Here is a 7,930-nt window from a genome sequence, read left to right as displayed (position 1 = left end):
CGCGGTGACCACGCGGCGGGCACACGAGTCTACGCTTTTTGGAGTTGGGGCCCTGGGCCACCATCCAAACTTCAACGTATCGCCACCAAACCATGTATTTCTGATTAAATAGATACTTATGTACCTATAAATGATTTTTGGAAAAAATAAAGAGCAAACTATGAGGCAGCTGTAGTTTAAATTTGACCCGCTTCCTACTGAATCGGCGGAAATTTGTCTTTTTGCCAGAGGTGTATAGGTACTTTTGACGACCAACCATTTTGTCAATTGTACATTAAATATGTCCTAATATATTATAAAAATGACCTGGTCCCATTTTGCAACAAATATATGGTAGGTCCTTCACAAAAAAAACTCATTTTGGGCTATCGAAAAATGGAAAATTGATTTTTCATCCAAAGAAAATGAAAACTCCCTTAGGCAACATTGTTTGCCATTCCAATATGCACCCTTGTGCACAATATGAGATCATTTGAAGAAACTATGCCATGAATGTGGCCATAAGATTGATCATTTGGCTTGAAAGCCATGAATCTTTAGAGATGATAGCTCATTTCTGAGAACACTTTTTTAAAAGAATTAACTTGGTCACATATAATGACACAATGCGAAGGTTTTCCAATTTTTTGATTTTTTTATGCCCGTTTCAAAATGCGGTCAAAACGACGGGAATGACCGTTCCTAGCTAGTGGTTGAATCTTGGAATTTTTTTGGTGTTTCTCTGATTAAATAGATACTTTTGCACCTATAAAAGATTTTTTGAAAAAATAAATAGCAAACTATGAGGCAGTCGCAGTTCAAATTTGACCCGCTTCCTACTAAAACGACAGAAATTTGTCTTTTTCATGAGAGATTGATCAAAACTTTTGACACTCAACCATTTGGTCAATTGTGCATTAAATATGGCCTAGTATTTTAGAAAATTGATTTGGTACAATTTTGCAACAAATATATGGTAGATCCTTCACAAAAAAACTCATTTTGGGCACTCGAAAAATGGAAAATTGATTTTTCGTCCAAAGAAAATGAAAACTCCCTTAGGCAACATTGTTTGTCATTCCAATATGCACCCTTGTGCAAAATATGAGATCATTTGAACAAACTATGCCATGAATGTGGCCATAAGATTGATCATTTGGCTTGAAAGCCATGAATCTTCACGCATGATAGCTCATTTCTGAGAACACTTTTTTAAAATAATTGCCGTATTACAAGTTTATTATTTTTCCTGGAAACTTGGTCACATATAATGGCACAATGCGAAGGTTTTCCAATTTTTTGATTTTTTTAATTTTTTCAAAATGCGGTCAAAATGGCGGGCTTGACCGTTCCTATCTAGTGGTTGAATCTAGGAAAACTTTTGATGTTTCTCTGATTAAATAGATACTTATGTACCTAGAAATGATTTGTGGAAAAACTAAAGAGCAAACTATGAGGCAGCTGCAGTTCAAATTTGACCCGCTTCCTACTGAATCGGTGGGAATTTGTCTTTTTCAGCAGAGGTGGATCAAAACTTTTGACACCCAACCATTTTGTCAATTGTGCATTAAATATGGCCTAGTATTTTAGAAATTTGATTTGGTCCAATTTTGCAACAAATATATGGTAGGTCCTTCACAAAAAAAACTCATTTCGGGCACTCGGAAAATGGAAAATGAATTTTCCGTGCAAAGAAAATGAAAACTCCCTTAGGCAACATTTTTTGTAATTCCAAGATGCACCCTTGTGCACAATATGAGATCATTTGAACAAGCTATGCCATGAAGGTGGCCATAAGATTGATCATTTGGCTTGAAAGCCATGAATCTTCACGCATGATAGCTCATTTCTGAGAACACTTCTTTAAAATAATTGCCGTATTACAAATTTATTATTTTTCCTGGAAACTTGGTTACATATAATGACACAATGCGAAGGTTTTCCAATTTTTTGATTTTTTATGCCCGTTTCAAAATGCGGTCAAAACGACGGGCTTGACCGTTCCTAGCTAGTGGTTGAATCTTGGAAAACTTTTGATGTTTCTCTGATTAAATAGATACTTATGTACCTAGAAATGATTTTTGGAAAAAATAAAGAGCAAACTATGAGGCAGTTGCAGTTCAAGTTTGACCCGGTTCCTCCTGAATCGGCGGGAATTTGTCTTTTTCATCAGAGGTGGATCAAAACTTTTTACACCCAACCATTTTGTCAATTGTGCATTAAATATGGCGTAGTATTTTAGAAAATTTGATTTGGTCCAATTTTGCAACAAATATATGGTAGGTCCTTCACAAAAAAACTCATTTCGGGCACTCGAAAAATGGAAAATTGATTACAACCATTTTAGATGGTCATAACGTTATCAAAGCCTGCACTTCGTTCTAATTGGTCTATTGGCATGTCACGCGGATCAAGCATTAGAGACCGTCGGATACTGGCAGATCCAACAGCCCACACCCCTCATCCTCTCCCCACCCACACCCACCCGAAAGCAGCTCCCCTCACCTACACCACATGTCGTTGAGGACACTGACATGTGGGCCTAATTCCTCGCGGGCCCACCTGTCAGTGGCCGAATGCCACCACTCACCCAGCGCACACCACTCACCCACCGCACACCACTCCTCCCCCCACGATCCGCAGCCCAAACCCTAACCCCTCTCCCCTCTCCCTCCATTGGACCGCCGCCGCCACCTACGACGGTCGATCCCGCCGCGACCTCCCCTCCCCTCCCACCTCAAGCCGCTCCTCCTCGCCTTCGTGGACGACCACCTGCTTTCGCCGTTCGCGCCCGCACGCCTGCTCCTCATCGCCTCGCTCCTCGCCCGCGGATCGCAGAGCATATCATGGCGTCCCCGGCGCGGCCAGCCTCCGTCTCTGGCCCCTTCGGCTCCGCCGCCGACCTCGCCATCTTCTCCACTTCGACCACGACGCGGCGGGTGGATCCAGGCCGTGCGAGCGAGACGGCGGCCAGATCCTCGATGGCGAGGACATGCAGCGGTCCCCGCCGGCCAAATCAGGTCCGTCTCCTCCCGCAGCTGAGTCGTTTTACTGGTGATTTGCCTCGCACGACCACGACCTCTGACCCCTTCTCATTGATTTGCTCGGGCGGCCGCCTCTCCCACCATCGACGGCGCGTGCTCAACACGGAGATCCGCCGCGCCAAGGCCAAGCTCCTCGAGGAGGATCCACCCAAGCTACACGCCGTCCACAGCCCCCCCACCAGCGAAGGCGACGTCCTCACATGGATTCGCGTCCTCCTCCCAAAGCAGCCATCCCCGGCGAGCCCTCCTAGTGGCCAGAGGAGGTGGAGGAGCACTTCGCCCCTGCCTCCTCTCCCCCAGCGCGTGGGCCGGTGGCTGCTTCCTCTTCCCCGCCAAGCGAACGGGATGAGATTCCCCTCTCTGCCTCCAGAGCCAAATCGAAGTTTGTTCAATTGTATATGTACGTGCAATGCTCAGATTTGCTTATCAGCACTCGAAATCCGCTTGTCTAGCTTCAACCTATCCTGCTTTGCTATGAATATTCCTTTGGGATGACTAAAACTGGAGCTATACTAGCCTATCTCTGCTATGTTCCATCCACTGTATCTGTTTAACCAACCTGATCCTCCAAACATAAAAGCTCAAGTGTGTACTGATTTAATTTAATTTAGTACACAGGCAGTATAACTGTTAGTCGAAACCATTAATTACCCTACTGTTAGTCTAGTTACCTTGACCATAAAAGCTAGTTAGAGCAGCGCTAGCCAGCATTAGGAACACTGAATCTTGAGATATTTCGCTCTGAATTTGTTTTCATCTGAACCATGAGCTTTATAGCAACGATTGGCAAATGATAGTAAGATGAGTGCTTTCTTTGAAATCACGATTCTGTTTTTGGCTGCTACATGTGTGCTGATGAATGCTTCAGTTAACCATTCACTAGTATATATATGTACATAAATATGTGTGTGCATCTTGTAATCAATGAGAACAAGTGCCCTAGGTTTAACCTCTAAGCTACAAAAATTAAATCAATGAGAACAAGTGGTTGGTAAATATAGAACATGTAGAGATGTAGAACTGAAGCTTGGTACTTAGCCATTTAATTTGTAGGTACTTAGTCTTACCTACACAGTGAATTTTAGTTCACTTGTCATATGGCATAGCTTATTAGCAGCTGCTGCTCTTTATTTCAAGCAGTAATGCGGTAGCCTACTTTGTAAACTGATGATTTGTATGTGTTAAGTTTTCAACCCCGGCAACCCCAGTATGGTCACTTGCTTCCTAATCCAACACATCAAATCTCTGAAAGGCTCTTATGTTTTCTGCATCACAAAAGATTGCAAGGCTGACTTCACAAATACTTCCCTTGACTGATATGTGATGTGGTTTCCTGCCATGGATGAGCAGCTACAGCCGGATGGATGTAGGACGCCCAGCCATGGACGAGCAGCAGCAGCCGGATGGATGTGGTTTCCCTTGCTGCAGGACGTGGGTGTTGGAGAATCAAGTGGCCTTGCAGGAGCTCAACCCAGACGCTCTTCCTAAGGTCCATCTTCCGGTTCCCCTCCCGATGTGATTTTTTCTGGACAGATTGTTGTTCCTAAGGTTCATATTTTTTGGACTGTTACTGTTGTCAAATGCACATATTATTATGTTACTGGGTATGTAAAAGATTATTAGCTAGGGTCAGTTTCTGCTGCTGCTAATGCATATTGATCCATATGTTCTTGTTTCTGTACACATGGGCAGCTTACACCTAACTAACTGACGGTGGATTTGCTTGGAGGGAAGAGTTCATTTTTGCTACCGTACTAGCCTTTGGAACATTTTTGACATGCCATGTAGTATACTGACAACCACATTTCCTCTAGCGCTGCTACACAACGCTAGTTAGGATGAGTACAACTACATTTTTATCTATCTGAAAAATGATGCAAAGATTTACTAGTACTTGCCTTGGTGATATGACACGTCCATGGTGCGATTTAATTAGATTCAGACTTTGATAGGCCAGGGCGTGTGCTTGTATTAGCATGGAACAATTACTACTACTAATTAATGAAGGAAGCACACTTGTTCACATAAAGGAAGATATGTCTGTGTTAGTATTAGTGTTCTTGATCTTACTTGATAGACTTGTTTTTACTAATATAAACAAATAAAATCAGATTGTTTGCATAGAATCAAATCATTCTCACTTTCAGTTGAGTTCTAAGTACGTAGTGTCTTTAGTTCTTTGCTTATATTATAGTCAGAATTATACTGTGTGACTGAATCATGTGTTATTTAGTTAGCTGAGCAGTATCTTTAGTTTTCTAATGATTGCTCAACTCTCAATTCTGAATAAATAAGTAGCTGACCCTATTGGTTCTTTCTTTCTTCAGGGCTATGAGTTGATGGCCACGCTACTAGTTTGCCCTGCTTGATAATTCTATTACTGTCCGGTCTGCTCTGCTCTGCATAGTTTCCAGTTGCTTATAAAACGATAAAACAGTGGTGATGTGAGGTCCGACAATGGTTTGTAATTTTGATTTCATCCCCAACCTCTCCAGCTAGCTTCTTCTTCACATCATATCATATTTGCACCTGCTGCAGCATCATGGATTGGATGGTCACCTACTAGCTAAGTAGATTAGCTTGTTTCTTGTACTAGGTCTGTCAATTACAGCATAAACAAACAAATTGCTTAGCTCTCAACTATGAATACATAGCTAGCTGAACCTGTTCTTTCTTTCTCTCTAAAGAGCTATGACTTATATGGGTCAAGCTGCTGTTTCTCTGTGATCGATGATACTATTGCTGCATGTATACTGATACATGTGGTGATATTTACCTGAACTGAAGTTGTGAATGTACCATTATTTTCCTGCTCACAAGCATATGCACCTGCACGTCTAGTCTGTTGTAATTTTTTTTAGTCCGTGGTGGATCTCTCCATCTCTTGCATGCTCTGGTTGATCTTGGTTGGAACATTTGGCCATTTGCTATTATAGTTTGTAACTTGTAAATTATCTTCTTGTTCGCACTAGTCTAATTGCCCTATGTATTACACAACTTAATTGTCAACATGAATTGTTTGTGGAAATTCTTGTGTCATTGTCCAACTGTCTTATAAGTGTATTGCTGTGGATGAGGTGTGCTGTATGTTATCAATTGGCATCTAAATTAGTTCATCTTCCCACTTCCCTACCTGCTATAATGTGCTTGCAGGCTCACATTTTGTGCTTCTATTACTACCTGCTATAATGTGCTTGCGTGCTTAAATTTTGTGCTTCTATTGCTATGGGCCGGTCTTTTGCGGTAAAATAATGATGTTAGATGTCTGTTGGTTGCTGTATATGGGGAAGACGAATTGAATCCTACAGTGTACTTGTCAATTCTACCTTACATTGGTGTTTTTCGATCTTGTTCTAATTAATGTATATAGTTCAAGCCCTTGTTTCTATCTAAATGTGTGCACTGAAGTTTAGTTGCCTTCTGGAAAATTATTGGTGCATTTTTTGTTTCTCAAATACAAAATAGCTTGCTCATTTCAGCTATGGCATCCCTACTGTTAGCTTTCATATTGTTTCTCTGTTTTCTTGTATGAGAGTATCTCATTTTAACTAGCTGGAGAACAAAAAGGATGGTACTAACTCAATTTGTGTTATAATATATTTGCCCCAGTTTTTTTGATTCTTCTCTACTGATTCATGTAACAGGGCAACCGAGGAAGGCATGTTGTCTATTTTCTTGAAGGCCGTCTTGTTTGTTCCCAGCCCTAACTATGGTTGTCCAGCTAGTTTGGCATGTTGTTCATCTGACTATGGTAGTCCAACGAGTTTGGCATGTTGTGAGTTTGGCATGTTCATGACGGGAGCAGGTGCCAGTTTGTGATTGCTTGTAAGGATCTTGTAAAGCTTGAAAAGTACTGTATTACACTTGCAGTCATTACTGTGATTGCCACTGTATTACACTTGTAAGGATCTGGTTGCTCTCATTTGAAGTATCATGTGTGTTTTCTGTGTCTGCCAATTTAAATACTAGTTGAAATATGAAGACTATGAGCCTAATAGATGAGACCCACTTACCAGAACATGACAAATGGGACCTAGTTACCAGAACCCGACAATAGGGACCCACCTGACCCATTTTATAAAAAACGAAAAATGAAACAGCTGAGACAAAAAGGCCATGGCCCAAAAATAAAAAGGCTGTAATCTTTGGCTTGGCCCATGAAGTCAACGAAAAATTAACAGGAAAAAAATACAGAAAGGCTGAATTGTTGGGCTCGGCCCATGTAGAACACCGAATTGGACCGGGCTGATTCTTATCAATGACCTTTTCAATTGGTCGCAATTTTGCCACGTCAGATTGCCACGTCGGACCGACGTGGCCTGGGTAGAGAGTTAGCGACCAAAACAGAAGGTCATAGAATCAATGACCTTTTGTTTTAGTCGTGGAATTCCACGACATTCTCACAGATAAGGTCATTAATTTCAGTTTACGACTGCCAGCTTTTGACCTTCTGTTTTTGTCACAAAAAGGTCGCAAATGAAAAACAATGACCTTTCAGTGAGCAATAGTGATGGTCGCAAGTTGACATATTTCTTGTGTTAACCTGCTCGTTCTCGAGTAGGTAAATCATAAAAACAGAATTTTTGATGTGGAATGCTACCTAACATAATTTTTCAATGTAATTCTATTTATTATGGCATGAATGTTTAGATCCAAAAGATTCTAGACAAAGGTTTAATATTGACATAAAAATAGTAATACTTCAAGCATGCGAACCAAGCAATTACGTCTTATCAAAATAACATAGCCAAAGAAAGCTTATCCCTACAAAATCATATAGTTTGGCCATGCTTCATTTTCGTCACACAAAATGCTCCCATCATGCACAACCCCGATGACAAGCCGAGCAATGGGTTCATATTTTTTAACGCGCTTCAGCCTTTTCAACCCTCACGCAATACATGAGC

The 7,930-nt window shown here is 41.4% G+C and overlaps 1 long non-coding RNA gene across 1 annotated transcript; it reads left to right on the top strand.

Annotated features, from left to right (window-relative positions):
• Positions 1–2,600: 2,600 nt before the first annotated feature.
• LOC109782855 (uncharacterized) lies at positions 2,601–6,968 on the top strand. The gene is made up of 4 exons (XR_002237575.4): positions 2,601–3,423; positions 4,374–4,512; positions 5,351–5,483; positions 6,668–6,968. It is a non-coding gene; the product is annotated as an uncharacterized lncRNA (long non-coding RNA).
• The last annotated feature ends 962 nt before the right edge of the window (positions 6,969–7,930 follow it).

Source organism: Aegilops tauschii, chromosome 6 (genome assembly GCF_002575655.3).
Source record: "Aegilops tauschii subsp. strangulata cultivar AL8/78 chromosome 6, Aet v6.0, whole genome shotgun sequence".
NCBI lineage: Eukaryota > Viridiplantae > Streptophyta > Magnoliopsida > Poales > Poaceae > Aegilops > Aegilops tauschii.
The sequence above is the reverse complement of the archived record's forward strand: the minus strand, read 5'-3'. Positions and strand labels throughout refer to the sequence as shown.